We start from the raw sequence: 22,977 nt of genomic DNA on the forward strand, positions 1-22,977 counted from the left end.
GATAAAGAAGTTGTGGTTTATATATACAATGGAATATTACTTGGCAATGAGAAAGAATGAAATATGGCCTTTTGTAGCAATGTGGATGGAACTGGAGAGTGTTATGCTAAGTGAAATAAGTCATGCAGAGAAAGACACATGCCATATGTTTTCACTCTTATGTGGATCCTGAGAAACTTAACCGAAGACCATGGGGGAGGGGAAGGGGAAAAAAGTTAGAGAGGGAGGGAAGCAAACCATAAGAGACTCTTAAAAACTGACAATAAACTGAGGGTTGATGGGGGGTGGACAGGAGGAGAAAGTGGGTGATGGGCATTGAGGAGGGCACCTGCTGGGATGAGCACTGAGTGTTGTATGGAAACCAATTTTACAATAAATTTCATATTAAAAAAAAAAAGAAATTAGTGAAAGTAAAATTAAAACTTTTATTTTTCTTATAGTTACTTGACCTCAGAGATAACAGTTTGTTCAAAATAATAATAGCAACCATGTATTCAATTACATATACTTGTGTGTGTATATATATATGTACAATATATGTATATATATGTATTTATGTATGCTTATCTATAAGTAAAATGAATAGCAGCAATAATATAAGGGACAAGAGAATAATTAGGGTTCTTTTGTTAATATAAAGTACTTGGAGTATCCACGAAGTAATATAGTGTTATTTGAAAGTGGACTTGAAATAGTTGTAAATGTATATTGCAAACCATAGGTTAACTACTAAAAGAAGTAAAAAAAAAATTATAACTGATATGGTAAGAAAGGAGGGAAAATGGAATCATAAAATAATATTGTGACAGGAAAGGAATGGTAGACAAAAATAGGAACAAAGTCAAGATCAACATATAGAAAATGTAACAAATATTGTAGTTATCCAACTATATCGATAATCACTTTAAATGTTAATGGTCTAAATATATCAATTAAAAGACTGTCACAGTGAATCAAAAAAACAAAATCCTCCTATTGTTTGCAAGAAACCCACTTTAAATATAAAGACATATAAATTTAAAGTTAGCAAATAAAAATATCATGCCAACTAATCAAAAGAAAGTGGGAGTAGCTATATTAATTTCAGACAAGAAAAGTAATCAAAGATTAAATATGTAGGGCTCAATTCTCCAAGAAGACATAACAATATTTTATTTATTTATTTATTCATTTATTTATTTATTATTAGTTAACTAACATACCATGAAATATGGTTTCTGGAGTAGAATTCAGTGATTCATCACTTACATACAGCACCCAGTGCTCATCACAAGTGTCCTCTTTAATACCCATCACCCATCTAGCCTATCCCCCACCCACCTCCCTCCATCAACCCTCGGTGTGTTCTCTGTCATTAAGAGTCTCTTATGGCTTGTTTCCCTCTCTCATGTTTTCCCCCCTTCCCATATATTCATGTTTTCTTTTTTAAATTCCACATATGAGTAAGACCATATGGTATTTGTTTTTCTCTGACTTTTTTCACTTACCATAATACACTCTAGCTCCATCTATGTCATTGAAAATGGCAAGATTTCTTTTTTTTCTTGATGGCTGAGTAATATCCATATATATATATATATATGTATATATATATATATATATATACCACATGTTCTTTGTCCATTTATCAGTTGATGGACATTAGGGCTCTTTCCATGTTTTGGTTATTGTCGATAATACTGCTATAAACATCAGGGTCCATGTATCCCTTTGAATCTGTACTTTTGTATCCTTTGGGTAAATACCTAATAGTGCAATTACTGGGTCATAGGGTAGTTCTATTTTTAACTTTTTGAGGAACATCCATACAGTTCTCCAGAGTGGCTGTACCAGTTTGCATTTCCCACATCAGTGCAAAAGTGCTCATCTTTCTCAACATCCTTGCCAAACCTATTGTCTCTTGTATTGTTAATTTTAACTATTCTGACAGGTGTGAGGTGGTATCTCATTGTGATTTTGATAGGTATTCCCTCAATAATGAGTGATGTTGAGCATCTTTTCATGTGTCTGTTAGCCATCTGGATGTCTTCTTTGGAAAAGTGTCTATTCATGTCTTCTGCCCATTTATTCACTGGATTATTTGGGTTTGGGTGTTGAGTTTGATAAGTTTTTTTATAGATTTTGGATACTAACCCTTTATCAGATATGTCATTGGCAAATATCTTCTCCCAATCCATGTCTGCCTTTTAGTTTTGTTGATCATTTCCTTCTCCATGCAGAAGCTTTTTATTTTGATGAAGTCCCAATAGTTCATTTTTGGGTTTTTTTTTTTTTTTTTTTTTGCCCTTGCCTCCAGTGACATAAGACATAACGATCTATAATGTCTGTGTACCTCCCAAAAGATTGTCAAACTATGTGAGGCAAGAACTCCTAGAACTACAAGGAGAAACAGATGAATCCACTGTTAGTGTTGGAAATTTTAATATCCCTGTTTCAGAAGTGGACAGACCCAGAAGACAGAAAATCAGTAAGGACATAGTTGAACTCAACAATATCCTCAATAAATTGGATACAATTGACTTCTATAGACTATTGCATCCAACAACAGAATACAGATTCTTCTCAAGAATACACATTCTTACCCAGCTCATGTGGAACAGTCATCAAGATAGATCACAGTCTGGGCCCTAAAACAAACCTTAAAAAAATTAAAAGAATAGAAATAAAATACTATCTGCTCTCAGATCATAAGAGAATTAAACTGGAAATGAGTAATAAAAAGATACCTAGAAAACCCCAAAATATTTGGAGATTAAACAACACACTTCATCTCAAGATAAGTTTTTAAACATATTGAATTAGATGAAAATGAAACATCAATTTCTGAGAGAAATTCACAGAATTGAATGTATATATATTAGGAAAAGAGAAGGATTTAAAATCAATAATCAAAGCTACCACTTTAGGAAAATAGAAAAAGAAAAAAAAAACTCAAATAAGCAGATGAAAAGCAGAAATCAATTAAATTAGAAAGAGGAAATTAATAGAGAAATTCAACAAAACCAAAAAAACTTGTTCCGTGAAAAGAGCAGTAAAATTGATAGGCATCTAACCAGGCTAAGAAAATAGTGGAGGAAACACAAATGATAAAAGGCCATCACTACAGATCCAATAGTCATTAAAAGGACAATAAAGGAATATAACTCTATGTTCACAACTCTGATAACCTAAATGAAATGGACCAATTCCTTAAAAGACAAACTTTGCTACAATTCACACAAGAAATGAACAATCTGAATAGATTTATATCTATTAAAGAAATTGTATCAAAAATTAATAGTCCTCCAAAACAGAAAGCACAAAACCCAGATGCGTTTACTGGTTAATTCTACCAAAGGAAAAAATTATATAAATTCTCTGCAATCTCGGGGCGCCTGGGTGGCGCAGTCGGTTAAGCGTCCGACTTCAGCCAGGTCACGATCTCGCGGTCCGTGAGTTCGAGCCCGGCGTCAGGCTCTGGGCTGATGGCTCGGAGCCTGGAGCCTGTTTCCGATTCTGTGTCTCCCTCTCTCTCTGCCCCTCCCCCGTTCATGCTCTGTCTCTCTCTGTCCCAAAAATAAATAAAAAAAAATGTTGAAAAAAAAAATTAAAAAAAAAAAAAATTCTCTGCAATCTCTTCCAAAAGACAGAACAAGGGGCAATATATCTTAACTCATTCTATGATACTAGCCAGACCCTAACACCAAAACCAGACAGGCATATAAGAAAACTACAAATCAATATCTCTCATTAACTTAGATGTAAAAATCCTCAAAAATTATTAGCAATATAATCCAGTAATGTATAAGAAGACTTAGAAACCACAATTAAGTGGAATTTACCCCAGATATGCAAGCCTGGTTCAACACTTGAAAATCAATTAAAATAATCTATCACATCAACAGACATATCTGATAAAGGACTACTATCCAAAATATGCAAAGAACACTTAAAACTTAACAATAATAAATTGAACAACCTGGTTTAAAAATAGACAAAAGACCTGAATAGACACCTCACCAAAGAAGATACACAGGTGGAAAATAAATATGTGAAAAGATGCTCCACATCATATATCATTAAGGAAATGTAAATTAGAACTATGACATACCAGGGCACTTGGGTTACTCAGTCGGTTAAGCTCCTGACTCTTGACTTCGGCTCAGGTCATGATCTCCTGTTTCTCACTGACAACACAGAGCCTGCTTGAGATTCTCTCTTCTTTCTCTCTCTCTCTGCCCCTCCACTGCTTATGCACACGAGTGCGCTCTCAAAATAAATAAACAGTAAAAAAAAAAAAAAAAAAATGGCATACCACCACACATCTGGTTGAATGACAAACATCCAAAACACTGACAACATTAAATGCAAGTGAAAATGTGGAGCAACAAGAACTCTCCTTCACTGCTGGTGGGAATGTAAAATGTGCAGCCACTTTGGAAGACAGTTTGGCAGTTTCTTACAAAACTGAATATACTTTACCATACGAACCAGCATTATACTCCTTGGTATTTACCAAATAAGTTGAACACTAGACCCGCACAAAACCTGCACATGGATGTTTTAGCAGCTTTAACCATAATTGCTAAAGCTTAGGGGCAACTAGGAAGTCCTTCAGTAGGTGAATGGATACATAAACTGTGGTACATCCAGACACTGGGTATTATTCAGCACTGGAAACAATGAGCTATCAAGCCATGAAAACATATAAAGGAAACTTAAATGCATATTGCTAAGTGAAAAGAGCCAATCTGAAAATGGTACATATTGTATGATCATGGAAAAGGCAGAACCATAGAGACTATAAAAAGATCAGTGGTTGTCAGGAACTAAGAGGAAGGGAGGGAGGGATTACTAGGTGGAGCCCAGAGGATTTTTTAGAGCAAACTATCCTGTATGATACTGTTATAGTGATGCATCCGTGTCATTATATGTTTGTCAAAACCCATAGAATACACAACACCCTGATGTAAACCATAGACTTTAGGTAAGAACGATGCATCAATGTAGATTCATAGATTGTAACAAATGTACCACTCTGGTGTGGAATTTTGATAATAGAGGAGGCTGGTGGAGGCAGGGGGTTTATGGGAAATCTCTGCACCTTCTGCTCAATTTTGCTGTAAGCCTAATACTGCTCTTAAAAAGTCTTTTTTTTTAAATCACATTCTCCAATTTATTATAAATACAGCTCTAACGTGTTGCAAAAATATTAATGGCAAAAAATTTTGTTGGTTTGATTTTCTTTTTTTTTCCTTTTTTTAAGTTTATTTATTTATTTTGAGAGAAAGAGAGAGGGAAGAGAGAAGATCCCAAGCAGGCTCCGCACTGTCAGCACAGAGCCGAGTGCAGGGCTCAATCTCACAAACCATGAGATCGTGACCTGAGCCGAAACCAAGAGTCAGATGCTTAACAGAATAAGTCACCCAGGCACCCCTGATTTTCTTTTTGTTTTTTTTTTAATTGAAGTATAGTTGACACACAAAAAGTCCATTTTTTAAAATGTATCAATTTGTTTTAAATGCAACTACCAGACAGCTTAGCATTTATCACTCCTTAGCATTTATCCCAGAGAAATAAAACATGTCACACAAAAATCTGTACACAAATGTTTATAGCAGTGTTTTTCATTTTAGCCAAAAACTTGAAACAGCCCAGATGCCCTTTAGTGGGTGAGGGTAAAACTGCAGCACAGCCATGCTGTGGACTGCTACTCAGAAAAGAAAAGTAACAAGCTATTGACACAGGCAGTAATATATGCAGCAAAGAAACCCAAAAGGTTACATAGTGTGTGATTCCATTTATATATAGAAATGGGAAAGAGATTAGTGGTTGCCAGTGGTAAAGGAGGCAATGGCAGGGAAAGGGAAGTCACTAAAAAAGGGTAACATGGCAGGGTGCCTGGGTGGCTCAGTCAGTTAAGCATCTGACCCTCTCCTGTCACCATCTCATGGTTCATGAGCTGGAGCCCCACTCTGGGTGAGCTCAAGCCCTGCTTTCTCTCTCTCTCTCTCTCTCTCTCTCTCTCTCCCTCCCTCTCCCTCACTCGTGCCTTCTCTCTCTTTAAAATAAAGGGGTGGGGTGCAACATGGCTCAAAAAGGGCAACATGAAGGTATGATGACAGAAATGTTCTGTGATACCATCAGTATCTTGGTTGTGACATTATTCTACAGTTTTGCAAGATGTTACCTTTGGGGGACCTGAGTGAAGACTATGCGGGCTCTCTCTGAATGGTTTCTCATAATTACATGTAAATCCATAGTTATTTCAAAATCCAAACCTTAATTTAAAACCATAACGAAAGGAGAGCTGGAGATATCCAGAAATGGAAAAAACATACAGCATCCTAAAGTCATGGTGGCAGGGAAATGCAAGATGCCATGCCGAGGTGTTATAAACCACCTCCTGACAAGGCCACCTTCCCTTCCCTTTTCCAAAGAACCATGTGAAGCCAGTTCCCTCTCAAGGCTGAAGGAAGCTTTGGGGTAGGAGCAGGAGGGTGAGGGGTGAGATGTTCATACAATTGCTTTCGAAGGAGGCAAAGAATAATGTCTATGTCAGTTCCGAGGGAGGGCAGACATATGTGGGCTACAGGCACCCACATGCCAAAGTTTCTCATTTCGAAGTCAGTCTTGAAAAATGGGCTACGGGGATGAAGAGGGTAGCAAATGAAGTTGATACTCTGGTAGAACCACAGGCCACAGACACAAAGTGCGGCTTCTTGTGGCATGCCAGCCCCATGCCTGCTGTCTCTGAGCCCCATTTGCTTCTTGAACCCATCGTTAAATTGTCTGTGATACTTCAATGGCTTCCCTGAATTCCCACTTTTTACCCTAACCTAGCTCAAAATGATGTTTTGTCTTTTACAAATAAAAAAACTACTGCCCCAAATACCAAGGCTCGGGCTCTGGCTTGTAAATACCATTAATTCAATGGTTGTCACCTAAGAAAAATTTAATCCAGCCTTCAGTTACCCTCAAGCCACAGGACCAGCTTCAACAAAAGGAAGCAGTGGGATGATTGTGACAGTAGTAAGTTCTGTGTGATGCCAGGAAATTGCCTTCCTCTTTCTGAATTGATTTCAATCTCTGTAAAATAGGGATAGTAGCAATCAGTGTCCATTCCTTCCCTCTCCTTCAAGAATCAACTCGAATGCCAACTACATAAAGTCTCTTCTCATTCACTTCATGCAGCTTCTCCCTCCTCTCAACTCCTATAAACTTTATCTAAAACACTCCCACACTTTTCATTTTGGGTTTTAATTACATGAACATTGTGATATTCCCCCATTACATTGTAAATTCCCTAAGGACAATGTTTGTGTTATCTTTATTTGTCTGTCTATGGTGCCCATTATGATATAGATAAAGTGAGCAGTGAGTACTTGTTGAAAGAATAAATCAAGGACAAATTGAGACAATTTGCTCAAGATATGAATAAGCCCTTTTAAAAGTATAAACCATAAATTACAAAGTGTAAATGCACTGCATATATATATATATATATATATGGTCTGGTTATGCCTCCCTGCCACTTACTGATTGTGTGGTCTGGACCTAGTACCTTAACCTTCTTGTGCTTCTTGCAAACAAGGGCTCCACAGACAAGGCTCAATGGGGAAGGTGCAGTTGCATTCTGTTTGCTTTTGTTTTAATTTCTACCACTCCTAATTTCAAAGTAACAAAAATGAAATTTAGATACAATAAAACCTCTGTGCTCTAGGCATATAAAGATAAAAGGGTGAAATTGGAAATCATATAGAGGAAATGGGGGGGGAGAGATAAGTTAACTGGAACGACAGGAGACCACAGGTCACTGTAATTAGGCTCTACATTTAGTGCTAAGCTTCCTGGTAGCCAAGGCAAAAAGCAGAACACAAAATTGTTCTTTTTTTTTTTTTCTTTGTACTGTCAGGGGAAAAAAATCATACCAAATATTAGGAATGGCAAACCCTTTCCCGGAGCTGCCTTTTGCAAGAATTATGGTGTAATTCCTTTAAAAAGTCTGATGAATAACTTTGTGGGTAACATCCTCAGCTGCCTCCTCCCTGAACCACAAGGCTACAAAGAGAGCCACTAATCCAGAGAGGCCCTGAATCTGGGAGAGGATCAGAAAGGGCTCAAGTAAAAAGCCAGCCCCCAACTGACCCCTCAGCCCAAGGCAGCTGTGTAAATTGGCCAGTCACATCATTATTTAAAGCTGTCTGATTGGGTGTAAGAAAATGCCTGCCTAAAACAACTATTTTCCATTTGGCATAAGGTTGGGTTGTTCTCTCTGACAGTCTTTTGCCATTGGATTAGCTCTCTAGTAAAACAGATTGTGTCTCCTGAGTGTAAAGCATAAGCCATGATAATAAACCGTGATAACAGCATTGGTTTCCTGTTTAGTGTGGCACAAAGGCATGTGCCAAATTCACCTAAAAAGTCATCAATTGTTTGCAAGTTAAAGAGAAGTATGTTTCAAGAGAGAGATAGTGAAGCAAGAGGTTGAAGACATAGCTACGCAAAGTCTGGGCTTTTTGAATCCGGGTGATGGGGTACCTGGGCTTTCTTTGTTCTGTTCTCTCTGCTTTTGTGTGTTTGAAAATACCCATTTTTTTTTTCTTTAAAAAAAAATAAGCCAAAGAGCATTGTAATTTATACTACAAGACACTGGCTATGAAAAGTGATTTGAACCGAGTAATAAAGCAGGACCCAGGGGTTACCAACTATTCATTGCCACTGCCATGACTCAACAGCTCCAGGAGGCCCCCAATGGCTTTCCTGAGTTCACACACTGGCCTTGTCCCAGTCCTGGCTGAGGGCACCCCAGGGACCCGGTGGGCTTTGAGTACTTTTAGAAGCATCTCAAACAATGAGCTGTTTGTTCCCATCAGTGGCTGGGCCTTAGACAGCCAGTCTCAGCTCCCTCAATGCCTGCAATGAGAAACTCTGACCTCTGTGAAGGCTGGGGGAGAAGAGGGACTCTGGCCTTCCCTGGAGTGGGGAAGGGAGAATGTGGTACTGGCCCTAGGGACCCGTGGATGTGGGGTAGGAAGAAGGAAAAGAAAGAGAACAAACATGAGGGGGGAGAGGGGTAACTTTCTTGTCAAGACCTCTCCACCTGCAGGCGTACTGAAGCTGCAATACTACAGGAATGGCCCAGAAGGAAGGAGCCCAGAGCAACAGAAACCTGTATGGAGGAGAGGCTTCAGCAGTGCTGGTGGTGAATGGTTGTGACCTGGAGTGAGAAGACCCATAGAGGTGGGTGAACTCTGGGCAGCCTCCTCTCGCAGGGCCTGATGCAGAACCCTGAGTCTGGGTACCCTGATACAAGCTGATGCCTGCAGATTAGCCCATGGAGGGGGTAGGCCTATGACCAGAAAGCAAGAGGCTAAGGGGGAAGGGGAAGCTCTCATCTGACCCCTCTGAACTTGGCAACCCCTGCTCCTGAGCAGCAGCCAGCTTTGCTCTTCCTCTCTTTGAAGAAAGCAGAAAAAGAAAGTGCTTTGATTTTCCTAAAACAAACACTATGCTGAGTAAAGAGATAAGCCAAGCCTTGGGTTGGCTCAGGCTCCCCTGTGCAAGGGAAGTCACACTTCATATTTCCAACATGAAAGCCGAAGAAGGGTTGAGCTGCGTGCAGGCCGAAGGCTGGAGAGGCTGTTTGCCACAATTTTCTTCTTCACAGAGAGGCCTATCAAGCTGAGGGGGGGGTCTGCTGTGATCCTGCAATGGTGGTAACTGAGGGCACATTTCTCTGGCAGCAGGGACTGAATATCCAGAGCCAATAAAATCCAACAAGGAAAGAGCCAGATCTGCACAAAAGGGTCCTTGGTGGCTGACAGTCAAGGAGGTCCCACCTCCCAACCCTGGGGAGTTGGAAAAGTGACCTTGTCGGCAGAGGAACATTTTCTGCAGAGAATTTGCCTGAATAACACCAGACAGGAAAGGCAGGAATCAACGTGTGAGGCTTGAGGGCAGCAGAAGGACTCCCCCTCCTCCCATGTGCAAGTGCTCATAACTGCTCTCTGCATTGACATCTCTGTGCGTTCTTGGGGTGATCATAAGAACAGCCAGGCACTCAGCGTTCTAAGTGCTGTTCACATGTTATCTCGCTTAGTCTGCTCAGCAAACCTACCAGGCAGGTACTATTATCATCTCCATTTACAGATAAGCACACCAAAGCACAGGGAGGAGCAAAAATTGCCAAGGTCACACATAGTTCATAAGGAGTAGACTGGGGTTTGAACCTGGATCCTTGGCTCTGGAGCCTGAGCTGAATCATCATGCTTCAGCTCTCTCTCACTGTGGCTTGCAGGGCTTCCCACAAGCTCTCTTGCATCTCACCCCCACATGTGATTTCCCCCCTCAAGCCACTCTCCTGAACTTCCTGGTTGCTTGTTTCCATTGATGGCTAGTGTTGCACCTGCAGGTGATGCTCACATGACCCTGTCCCTCAGCCCACCCAGCTCACATTTTAGGCCTCTTCCTGTAACCCTCTGGCCATACTCCCCCCAACTCCAGTATATATTCTTCTCTGAATAAAAAAGTCAATTCCACATGACTTCCCCCAAAGAAAGAATGGGGGAAAAAGAAGAAATGAACTGTTCACTCTTTCTAGCTCAAATATTCTTTTGGCCTTGATAAGGCCAAATATTCAAGTTGGCCTTGATAAGCCAATCTCTTATGATTAAATGAAGGGCCCTGCTGGCCACAGGCTCTGGTTTGCACACAGTGAACAGATGGGGTCAGGATAGACACATACTCTGAGTACAAATGTGAAGAACCTGGAGCATCTTAATAAGACCAGGAGAGCAAAGCCCCAGTGCCAGAACATCACCATCACCACTGACCGATGCAGACTTGACCACAGCTTAACAGGGGACCAACAAAACTGTGTTCAAGGCACAGGGGCAAGGGACAAGAATCCACAGGAACCTTTCAGAAGTAATTCATTCTACAAGAAGGAAGTGCCAAAAGCCAATCTCTTAGGTTGGGACAATGATCTAAGAAGTTATAACTTCTCTCTGTGATATGGCTATATTCAAAGAAGCCCTTGACAACCAAAAAGGAATATTGAAAATGAATTTGTCAGATCCTTCCTACCCGGACCCCACCCTCAATGTTAGGGAGATGACATCCAGCCATCATAAGTGTTTCTATCTACTTCTAGAGATGTCTAAATGAGCTGGAATATGGCTGACTTAGTGACACTTCCCTTAAGTAATTTTCCCTGAATCTAATCTTCCTGAGCTGCCTTCTAAATTTAGTTTTCCAAGTAGATTTTGCTACAAAAGAGAGGTAAATAATATCAACAATTGTTGTCACATACTGAATTCTTACTAAGTGCCTTATAGGTATTTCCTCCTTAGACAGTCACAAGACTCCTGTGATTTAGGGTTGTTTTGTAGGCAAGGCCATGTTTGCCTATTATTAGATTACTTACAGGCAGGCATTGACCTAACTACCATTGTTCCTCTGCAGATTTTAGCATGGCACCTTGCATGCATAGTAGACTCTCAATTATTTGTTCAAATGAACTGTATTCAATTAACAACACTCTGGAATCAAGAACACACCTCTTCACTCCAAGTTGAAGTGGGAACTCTTTTTTTTTTACCATAGTAATAAAAATAGCCAATATTTATTGGTCTTAGTAGATGCCAGGCACTTGCCTAATGTTTTACATTCATTACCTAATGTGACTGTCATAAAAAATCTTATTATTATTTTCCCCATTACAAATGAAGCTCCAGAGATGTAGAGAAGCAGTCACAAAGGGGTAAAACCAGAATTTGAGCCTATACTCTCAAATCATGAATCAAACAATGTAACTCTAGAGTGTGTGTTCTTTATTGCTAAACTAATATAAATTTTTTTAAAATATTAAAAATGAAATCCAAGCAATAAACAAATGGGAAAAAATTTTCCCATAACCCATTCCTACACAGCCACATCCCCTTCACCACAATGTCTACCTATTCGCTCACAAATTTCCACTGTTAAATGTTTGATGTATATCCTTCCTAATGGTTTTTGGTACACATGTGCACATATACGTTACATACATACTTTGTTTTCAAAATGGAATCATACTCGTACTAATTTTCAATTTATTACTTTTAACAATACTAGGCTCTTTTTAATTTGAGTATACATAATTTGTTATAGGCTAAATTGTGTTTTCCCCAAAAATTCATATGTTGAAGCCGTAACCCCCAGGACTTTGAAATGTGACTGCATTTAGAGACAGGAGTGATTAAGTTAAAATGTGGTCGTTAGGGTCCCTAATCCAATATGGCACGTGTCCTTATGAAAAGAAGACAATAGGACACATACATGTACAGAGGAAAGACCCTGAGTAGACACAAGCCATGGAGAGAAGTCTTGGAAGAAATCAGACCTGATGACTCCTTGATCTTGAACTTCTAGCTTCCAGAATTGTGAGAAAAGTAATAAAGACACCTAGTTATGGCAGCCTAGTAAACTAATACATAGCTTTACCACCATTAAAAACTGTCATATACAATTCACATACAATTTTATAAATGTACCATAACCAATTTAAATAGTTCCTTTTTTGATAGGAATCTAAGGCCAGCCTGCCTTCCTTCCTTCTTTCTTTCCTTCCTTGTTTCCTTCCTTCCTCCCTCCCTCCCTCCATTCTTCTTTTCTTCTTTCCTTTTAAATTATAAATAGTGCTGTGACTAACACTCCTATGTATACTCCTGCACATTTATAAGTATGTGTTTCTATAAGTTAGATTCATCAAAGAGTTCCCATATCAAATAAGAAGCATATTTTATAAGTCAGTCCATATTGCCTGGAGGCTTTTGAGTTTTGCATGCATACAGTTTGTTAAATAATTCATCATAGTTCTTTTTCTGTACTAAACTGTCTTCCTGCTCTCCCTTCTATGCTGCCTGTTTCATTTTTTGAGTTTTTGACCTTATCATAGAGAGGGAGCTAAAAAAGAAAAAGAAAAAACAGTTACATGTTTAGCTTCAAAAAATGACCAAACCCCTCAATCTTATAGAAGTCAAACAGCCTGTTCTGTCTCTAGCTTCTGTTTGGGGCTCTTCATCTCTTGAGTTCCCTAAGCAATGCCTTAAACTTACTGAGACCACATTAAATCATCTGTGAAGCCACATGACCCTAACAGCCAATATGGTTGTCCTTGCTAAATCTCTCCAAGAATAGTCACGGGAGGAGAAAAGCAGCAGTGGTGTTGGAGAATTCTCCACAGTTGGATTCAAAAGAGTTCAACACATTAACACAGAGACTCATTTCTGGTACAAAGGATGTGAGACATCAATCCTCTCTTCATTTCTCTCACTTAAAAAAATGTCAATGCCATATGATTTCAGAATGCTCTTCCCCTGTTTAGAAACCAGATCCACCATTGTTATGGCTTAGCCTAAAGCCCCAAGTTTTCTGGGCAGGAATTCAATTCTCCATAGTCTACTCTTATCTGCTTTTACCTACCACACCTTTCTGGCACAGTGCCTCTGCTTCAGGTCAGCTTCTTCACCACTCCACAGGGGCCAGAGTTATCACTGCCTGGTGCCTACACTCAAGTTAATTTTACAGTTTCTCCATTAGTCTGTGAGCCCTCTGAGTGCAGATCCTGTCTCATATTCCATATTCCACTTCATATTCCATATTCCATATGGATATTCCACATTCAGTATGCCTGGATTCAACTGAGAAAAATGATACATATTGAAAAGGGGGGAAGAGGAGAAAAAGAATACAAAGGATACAGTGTCTGCCTCAAGGAGACCCCCTTCCAATCCACCCACACTCACCATCTCCCATCTGTCTGCAGTCTCCACATTTGACCTGTGCCTTCCTCATCCGTCTCATCCCCTCGTCTTCCACAAAACTTTCTGGACTACCCTGCGCTATTTATTTATTTCTTAAATATATGCATAACCCCCCTGAACTAGATGACAGGCCTGTTAAGGATAAGGACCATTCCTCAGGCTTCTTTCTTATGCTCCACAGCTCCAAGCACACACTGCAATAGAAAGTTATTGGACTGAACTGAAAACACTATCCAACAATTAGTCCATTTTCTTTGTATGCTTGGGAGAGCAGCTGAGACAGGAACATAGTTTTTGAGAATTTCTGTGTGATCAGGGGCCCAGAGAGAACTGTTCTCACTGTTTCTAGCCCTAAAACCTACCAAGCTAGTTGTCACTTATCAATGTTGGTTTCTGCAAAACCAATCTGCAAAATGGGAATAATAATGGAACCTATTTCATCAAGCAGCTCTGAAAATAGACAACATGTAACACATAATGTAACACATAAATACTCATAACCTATAAACACATATAACATACACAACATATAAGGATTTAACGGTACTAGAGCTGGATGTAGAAAACCATCCATTATTAGCTGCAGCAGCCTCATTATTACCCCACCTTCCAAAAGGTATTCAGATTTCTTTGCCCAAGGCCCAGTACAAAGAGAATGTAGTAATGAGAACTACCTATTGGGCGGCAGTGCGGAATTCAAAATGGATTTTGGTGTCTAGGCATGGCATGAGAAATGCAGAGAGAAAATAGAAGTATTTCAGTATCACTTTCCTGCCCTCTGACATCCAAAACTACTTTAAAAGTCAAGAAGGACTAAGGAAACCACACAGGCAATAGCAAGCCTTTATACTGAAATTTCTCAAATATGTATTGTCCTTTTAAGGGCTGCCTACAGATAGAAGAGCAGGTAGGTATGTTTTGGGTGGGCAAAGTCCAAAAAGAGTGAAGAATTGTGGAGTTTTCCAAAGTATAAAGCCAGAAGATACACTTCCTTTCATTTCAGAAGAAATGACAGACAAAAGCATTTGAAAATTCCCCTGGAGCTCGGTTTTTCTATGTATGGAATTGATGAGTCTTTGAGCATGAAAAGAACCATGTCAAGTCCAAAACTTCATCTAACAAGTGAAAAAATGGGACACCAAGAGAAGACAAGTCACTTGCAAAAGGTCACTGAGCCCAGTGGTAGAAGAGCCAAGACAGAAGTTTGACTGTAACTCCCAGAGCCATGATTTTCCATGTACAAAGAGGTACCTTTTGAAGAAATAAGAACAGAGTGACTTACCAAGACATAGTGCCCTGGACTCATGGAATAGGACAGACTTCCCCGTTAAGCAATTAGGTATCTATCTAATTGTCTCAAAGGCAATTTATAGGTGTCGAATTTTCCCAGTATGGTGAGGAGAAAATAGCAGTGGCCTAACCCAATAGAATCTCCATTTCAGATAGAGATTGGGTGGCAAGGAGATTTACCCAGGTTTCTTTAAGAATGTTTTCTTACCCAGATACAGTACATAAACCTTCTCATTCAGAAAAAGCCACATTTTTCTCAGCCTGACTCCAATCCATTTGCCAATCCAAAACAGAGTGTGTTACACATTAAACCACAGGATTCTTTATGGGCAACATATGGAGACATAATATCTCGTAACCCAGTGGAATTGTCCCTAGAGTTAATATAACTCTGTTAACATATGTTTCTGCTATTCCCATCCTGAGATACATGTATTAAAATATATTATGCACAATGTATGGTTAATTGAAAGATACAGGGGGTATATTAAAAAAATAAATCTGTTTATATGACCTGTGCTGCAATACATTTGAAATACCATACTGTTGCTTTCACACTAATGTATGTGGACTCTCTGTCTTTTCCTCTGATCACTCTGTCCTTTTCCTTTCAATCTCCTATGTCTCCTTGTATGTTTTCTTGGTACCAAGCTAACCACAAAATAGTAAGATTAGAGGTAGGGGGATGTGATGCCAGAAAGTAAGGCAGTCAGTATGGAAGTGTGGTAGGAAGTGAGGAGCAATAAGAAAAAGAAGTATCAGTCATCCCATCCCCTCAAATCTCGGCAGTACCAAATTTTAGAAACATAATCCAGAGAGGAGATCAAGAATATCTAATTTCCTCTCCCTCTGTTCTGTGGTCATATCCATGTGTCAAAATGGCCTAATTTTATACTTTCCTTTAAAGTGAGGAAATCATTGAAAGGGAAAACATTAATCTGCAGTTTCCTTTGACAATTCATTCACTGTCAGGCCCTGTACACAGTTAGTTATCAAGACTGGCTCACACTTGACCTTACATATTTCTGGAATTTATGTCATCCTCTCCAATTCATTTTGACATTAGTCCAGACTATCAAGGTCCTAAATCTGTATTATTGCAGGGACCTCTTACTTGGTTTTTCTAATAACAGTCTTTTCCTATCCCAGTCCATGCTCACTACAAACTCACAAGACTTGTGAGCTCTTAAAATATGATCTGATTTAAAAATATTTTTTAAAATCCTTCAATGGCTCTCCATTGCCCACCAAACAAAGCACAAACTCTTTAATGTGGCATAGAAGGCCTTTCATGATGACACCCCAACCAAGCTTTGAAGACTCATCACCACCACCCTGCCCCTTGCATTCTGTATGTAGTTCAGCCATATCATACCATACTATGCCCATTCCTAAAGCTCCATCCATACATGCTGACCCCATTATGAGGAATGCCTTCCCTCCTGTCTACTAACAAATTCAATTCATTCTTCAAGACCCAACTCCAACATTATTTCCTCTGTGAGGTCTTCCCAGATCCACTGAAAGTTATTACTGTGATTGCTTCTTCTATAATCCCATAGATTAATATGCCTGCATCCAATATAGCCTTCCCCACACTGCATCAGAATCATTTGCTTATGCCTGCCCCATCCCCAATAAAAATGTGAGCTAAGTGTTTCATTCTATAACTCTTTTGATAAACATGGAATTTAGAGTCCTGACTCTGTCACTTACAAGTTGAGAGAACACATGCTAGATCTTTAACATCTTTGGCCCTCAGCTTCCTCATACACAAAAGGGTGCCATAATTTAATATAATTCCTAATGCTGTTGTGAACAATAAATACAATGACACAAGTAAAGACCCTAACATAATACTTGTATATAGTTAATGCTAAGTGATGGCTGTTATATGTATGCCCAGCACTTATGAAATGCAAAGTCATTTAAGGCCTACTCTCAAAGTCCTTAGAGTATAAGCCAAGAGAAAGATAACACTGTGCAATATCAGAAGGACACAGAGGATGCCAGGAGAGTATGAAATGGGTCATCTACTGTTTTGGCTGAAAGTCATTCTAGAAGGAAGGATTGAAAAGGGTTGAATCTGGAACCAGAGACAACAAGGATAGGCTATTGACGTCCTCCAGGTGAGACATGATGCTGGCCTACAATAAGCTAGCAGCAGTAGAAAGGAACATTTAGGAAGAAAGACATTTAGGAAGTGGAATCAAGTCATGTGAATCAATGAATGATAAGATGTGGGGGTCCCTGCCAGAAAGTCTGAATGTACACAGGTCCAGGAGAAGTATGGGTATGCCAATTTTTTTTTTCAGGAGCCATCATTATGCTTTTTTTTTTTTAACTGAAGCAATGTGAGAGCATGTGATTCCCCAGGGAAAGTGTGTGTGTGTGTGTGTGTGTGTGTGTGTGTGTGAAATGAGCCAAATAAAGGGCTGCAAGGAACACCAGTGTTTAAAGCTAAAGGAAGAAAAGTTGCTAGAAGGGAGACTGACCGGGAACAAGCAGAGAGAGAAAAGGAAGACAGAAGCACAGAAGCAACCAAGGAAGCAGAGAGAAGAATGTTCTTGTTATTCTTAGTGCCTGATACTTGGTAGATATACAGATACTTGCAGAATAAATGAATGAATAGCTGAATTTAAATGACCCACTTAAAACTGAAGACATATGGAAGTCCTCTCATAGGAACAGGGATACATCTATTATTTTACCCCCATAGTCTTCAAGGCACTCAAGATCATGGACAGAGGGACCTCAGCATTCAGTAAAAGAGTAGGGAATCCAACAGCTGGCTGAAATCCATCCCATAAATGAAAGAATGACAGAAAGAAAGCACAAGTTTCCTCAAGACCATCCAGAAAAGAGTCAGAGAAACCAACTAATCCAACAGCTTCACTACTGGTGGAACAGCTGGCATGATGAGACTTCCAACTTGCTGCAACAGAGAGCCACACAGGAAACACGGAGGGGGTGGGGGTGGGGGGCGGGAATGGAACAAGTCAAAAGGCACCATGAGGAAACAGAATTAAATTCAATGTGAGAACCTTGATTGGATCCTATAAAAGACATTCTTAGAACAACTGGAGAAATTTGAATATGAACTGGATATCTGGTGCTATCATGGAATTGTTAATTAGGTATGATAATGATATCAGGCTGTGTAAAAGACTGTTTTTATTCTTAGGAAATGTATGCTAAAGTATTTAGGAGTGAAGGGTCAGATGCACCTGAAAATTTAGTCTCCAGAAACTTGGAGAATCATGTCCCAAAAACTGTTCTGCAATATCCAGGAAGCAGGAACCACATTGACTCCTGAAGAGCTAGATAAAAGGCAGCATAAGAAAAGTACAAAAGGGGACACCTGGGTGGCTCAGTTGGATAACTGTCCGACTCAATTTCGGCTCAGGTCCTGATCTAATGGTTCATGGGATTGAGCTCCACATCACGCTCTGTGCCGACAGAATGGAGCCTGCTTGGGATTCTATCTCTGCCCCTCCCTTGCTCTCTTGCACTCTCTCTCTCTCTCAAAACAGATAAACAAACTTTAAAAAAAAACAAAGTACAAACAAATAGAGATATCACATGTCCTATTTTTTAAGACATTAAGGAAACAACTATGAGAAGAATAACTTTAACCTACTTATATTTCAACACAGATTGGGAAATAACCATGAAAACTCTTGGAGAATTATTTTTTTTAATGTTTTTATTTATTTTTGAGACAGAGAGAAACAGAGCATGAGCAGGGGAGGGGTAGAAAGAGAGGGAGACACAGAATCCAATGCAGGCTCCAGGCTCTGAGCTGTCAGCACAGAGCCTGACGCGGGGCTTGAACTCACAAACTGTGAGATCATGACCTGAGCTGAAGTCAGACGCTTAACCAACTGAGCCACCCAAGCGCCCCTCTTTGAGAATTATTAAGCCAATGTAATTACTCCTGGTTTAGAGTATAATGAGCTGGCATTGTTTGAGCACTTACTATATAACAGCACTGTGCTAAACACATTAGCCCACTGAATTCACACAATAGCTATAAGAGGTAGGCACTATTATTTCCCCTTTTATAGATTAAAGCTGTGTCTCACAACCAAAAGTCTCAACTCCTGTCAGGCAGCCCCATCTACCTAAACTTCTCTAACTTTGGTCCTCCAAACCATTTCTCCCTTCACCCTTCAAGGCCAGTGTGGAAACTGAGCCCCACAGTTACTAGCCTTGGTGCTACACCAGCTCTTGGGATTTCCCTACCCCACCACCCACACCTTTGTAAACTCTTCTTTATTCCACTCTTTCCTCAGATTATCTCAATTTGAGTGTGTCATCTATTTCTTTCTGGGATCTCAGCTGATAGTAAGAAAGAGAAACAGAGGGGGAAGAAAACTAGAGAAATGTGGATCCTACCCAATAGTAAGGTGGATCAGGAAGCAACCCCCCTTGGTGGACAAGTAGCCCCTGAAAAAAAGAAAGGCAAATTGGCAAAATTCTGGGCATGGTAAAACCACTTGGGAGAATGCATTGCAAATAGCCCATGATAAAGTTGAAGATGGATATACCCTATGGTCCAGAAATTCCACCCCTAAAATCTCTCATATAATACATGCACTGGGAAACATTTGCAAGAATTTTCACAGCAAAAGTTTTGTAATAGCAAAATTCTAGAAACAACCTAAATGTCTATCATGCATATCCACATAATGAAGTAATATACCAGACTGAAAAACAAGTAGAGCTACATGTATGCATATGAATGGCTCCCACAGGCTTAATGTTAAGCAGAGAAAGTAAATTGCAGAAGAACACAGTTGAGGTGCAGGTATACGCAGGTATACGCAGATGCTACCCTATCTGACTTTACCCAGTTGAAAAGCATGCAAAGCAAACTACATTGTTTGGGGAACCAGATATATGTAGTGAAAGAGTGACAGAATGGCTGGGGATAATAAACACCAAATTCCGGATAATGGTTAACTCTGGCAGAGAAGAGAGGGGCATGAAGAGGGGAGGTATCCTCTGGGAACTTCAACTCTACTGGAGATGTTTCAGCTCTTACACTGGGTGATTGGCATCTAGGCTTTATTCTCTCATTCTTTGTTCCTTCTGTGTGTTTTAAGTATTTAATTACTATTTTAAGGAAGTGAAGGGAGAAAAAGAAAAACTTCTGGAGGTCTCCAGGGAAAATGAAGAGCCACGTGGATTGCTGGACTCCATTGCCAGTTTTACTCCTCGCCATTCTTTTCTGCTCCTTTGACACTCAAAATAATTCAAACCATTCGAAGTTTCTGGGGCTCATCTGAACTCTAGGTTCATTTGATGGCAGTGTGCTTCCAAGAGCCAGATGCAGGTCCTAAAAACCTCAGAAGAAGCTCCACTGGGAAACATACCAAATAAGCAATCAAGTGAATTGGTTTCCTATTAAGAGATTATGGGGATCAGGGCAAGTTTGGGTTAAGAGATCTTTTAGAAACCATAAAACCTTGCCTCAAGAACATGCTCCCAGGTCATTTCAAAAAATCTTTCAGGACAAAAGAAACAGTTAATTGTCTCTCTGCCTCAAGAGCGGCTGGAAGGCATCCTAGAATACAGCAGAGTCTTGAAGAGCCTAGTTCTGGAAGGAAACAAACTCAAGCTTACATCCTGGCTCCCACTCACTAGGCTGGCTTTGTACAAGTTACTTCACATTTTGAAAGCCAGGCTTCAGCATCTATAAGGCTGGATTGGTCAACCCTCAGAGGGTGGTTATGAAGGCCAAATTGAAACTTGTTTGTAGATTAGAACAGTGCCTGCACGGAGAAGTATCCTCATAGTTCCAGAGAAGATGGTTCTGTCATCACCTTGGGGCCAGATTCCCTAGACAGTGCAGACCCAGTGCAAAAAGGGCTCTTGAAAATGTCATGTCATCCTTCTGAATACCCTTCCTTAGGCTTCTCAAAGTCTCTTTCCTCAAAATCCTCAACACCAACACCATGACATGAGTACCTGCTGGATCACCTGTGGTGGAGGTGATGGGTCCTCTCTCTGCAGAGACACTAGGATCCCAGTCCCACAAGGTTATCCGGCAGTTGGTCAGAAGCCCCAGACACAGTGGCCTAAGCCGCTGTGTATACAGTCTAAGATTGTGGCCCAGATGGGGCATGAGAAGGGGGTGGGTAGAAGGGGACTACTGGTAACAACTTAGGGATGCGGCTGAAATCTTAACTTCCAACCATTCACCATGATGATATTTTCGCCATTTTCCCGATTCCAATTCTTCATGAGGAGATCCCTCTGTCTTCCTCTCTATCTTACTCTTTCTGCCAAAATAGCTCTCCTTTGGGAACAAATAGTTCTGTTTCTTCTTTGGAATGCCTCTGGAAGCCAGGAACTCTTATCTCCCTCAACAACATTCTGGCCCATGCTCGGAATGTGATTTACATTACTGACCAGAGTACAGGAGAACAAAACAAAGGAAGGGCTTCCCAGTAGAGCATGAAGGGGGCAGGGTGGAGAGTACGGGGTGGGAGCAAAAGGGGGAGGGCAGAGTTTCTGGAGTAGCGTGGGGTCTGACCCGCTGCCCCGTCCTTCCACACACAATTGGGAGCAGTGAACGTGTCATTGCAATTCTCTTGTGGGCTGGGGTGATGCAGTGGCATCCAGAGAGCTTGAAGAGAGATGTTCTGCTCTTCTGGGATTTGTTGCTAAGACTGCAGGCTTCGGAGCTGACTCACTCAACAGTGCTGGGTGCAAGCCAAGGAGGCACGGAAAGACTCTCGGGGTCACACACGCTGCCCTCCGCGTGCCAGCTCAGGCTGCTGGGGACCAGCCAGGGCTCGCCGGGCAAGGGGAGTGAGACCCAGAGAGTCAAGACCTTTTTGCAATTATTGAGGCTATTTCTCCACTGGGGCAAGAAAGCATTCCTCTCATGAGGATGGATTACAAAGCAAATTGTTCCCGCCTCTCTTCAAAGGCCAAGGAGGTTAGGAAACCACTCCTTCCTTCTCCAGAAAGCCTGAAAACTCAGGCATATTTGTCTGCTCCAGATGGCTTCAGTGTGACATGCTACCTCCTTACCCTACCTGGCTCTTTTGAACAGCCTAACTAGCTGCAGGGTGGGACCCAGACTTGTCTCCTTCCTCTTTTATTTGCTGACCTCCTGCAACATGAGAAATATACTTTTGTCTCCATGCCAAGTTCCTGACACTGGACTTGTAAAGCCCTTTTAATTTCCTGAGTAATAAGGGTACTAGCAGCATTTTTTATTCTGTTTGGTCTTTGACCTTTGTTTCTAACACAAAGCTCCTAAATCCCTTGGCTTCCTGGGTGACAGGAGCATTTCTTATTCTAACAAGGCGACTCTGGGTAGGCATCTGAATAGCTTCAGGATGGGGACTTAACACCAGAAAGATCAAGCCATGATCAGAAGCTGAGAACTTTCAGCTCAACCCCCCATCTTCCAGGGACAGGAGAAGAGCTGGAGATATTGAGTTAATAATCGATCATGCCTACATGAGAAAGCCTCCACAAAAATCCTTAAATGACAGTTTTGCATTGGTGAACACACTGAGAGGGTGACACTCCCCACTCTCAGAGACAGAAACTCCTTCACTCTGGGACCCTTCCAGACCTTGCCCTATGTATTTCTTCATCTATATCTTTCATCATATCCTGTATAATAAACCTGTAAAATTAAGTAAATGTTTCCCCGAGTTTTGTGAGCCAACCCAGCAAATTATCAAATGTCCCCAGAGACTGTGGGAACACTCAACTTTGTAGCTAAGTTGGTCAGAAGTGTGGATGCCCTGGAGACCCACTGCTTGTGACTGGTGTCTGAAGTGAGGGCAGTCTCTTGAGACTGAACCCTAAACCTGTGGAGTCTGATGCTAATTCCAGATAGTGTCAGAAATGAATTAAATTCTAGGACACGCAG

This window comes from Panthera uncia, chromosome D1, assembly GCF_023721935.1.
Source record: "Panthera uncia isolate 11264 chromosome D1, Puncia_PCG_1.0, whole genome shotgun sequence".
Lineage (NCBI taxonomy): Eukaryota > Metazoa > Chordata > Mammalia > Carnivora > Felidae > Panthera > Panthera uncia.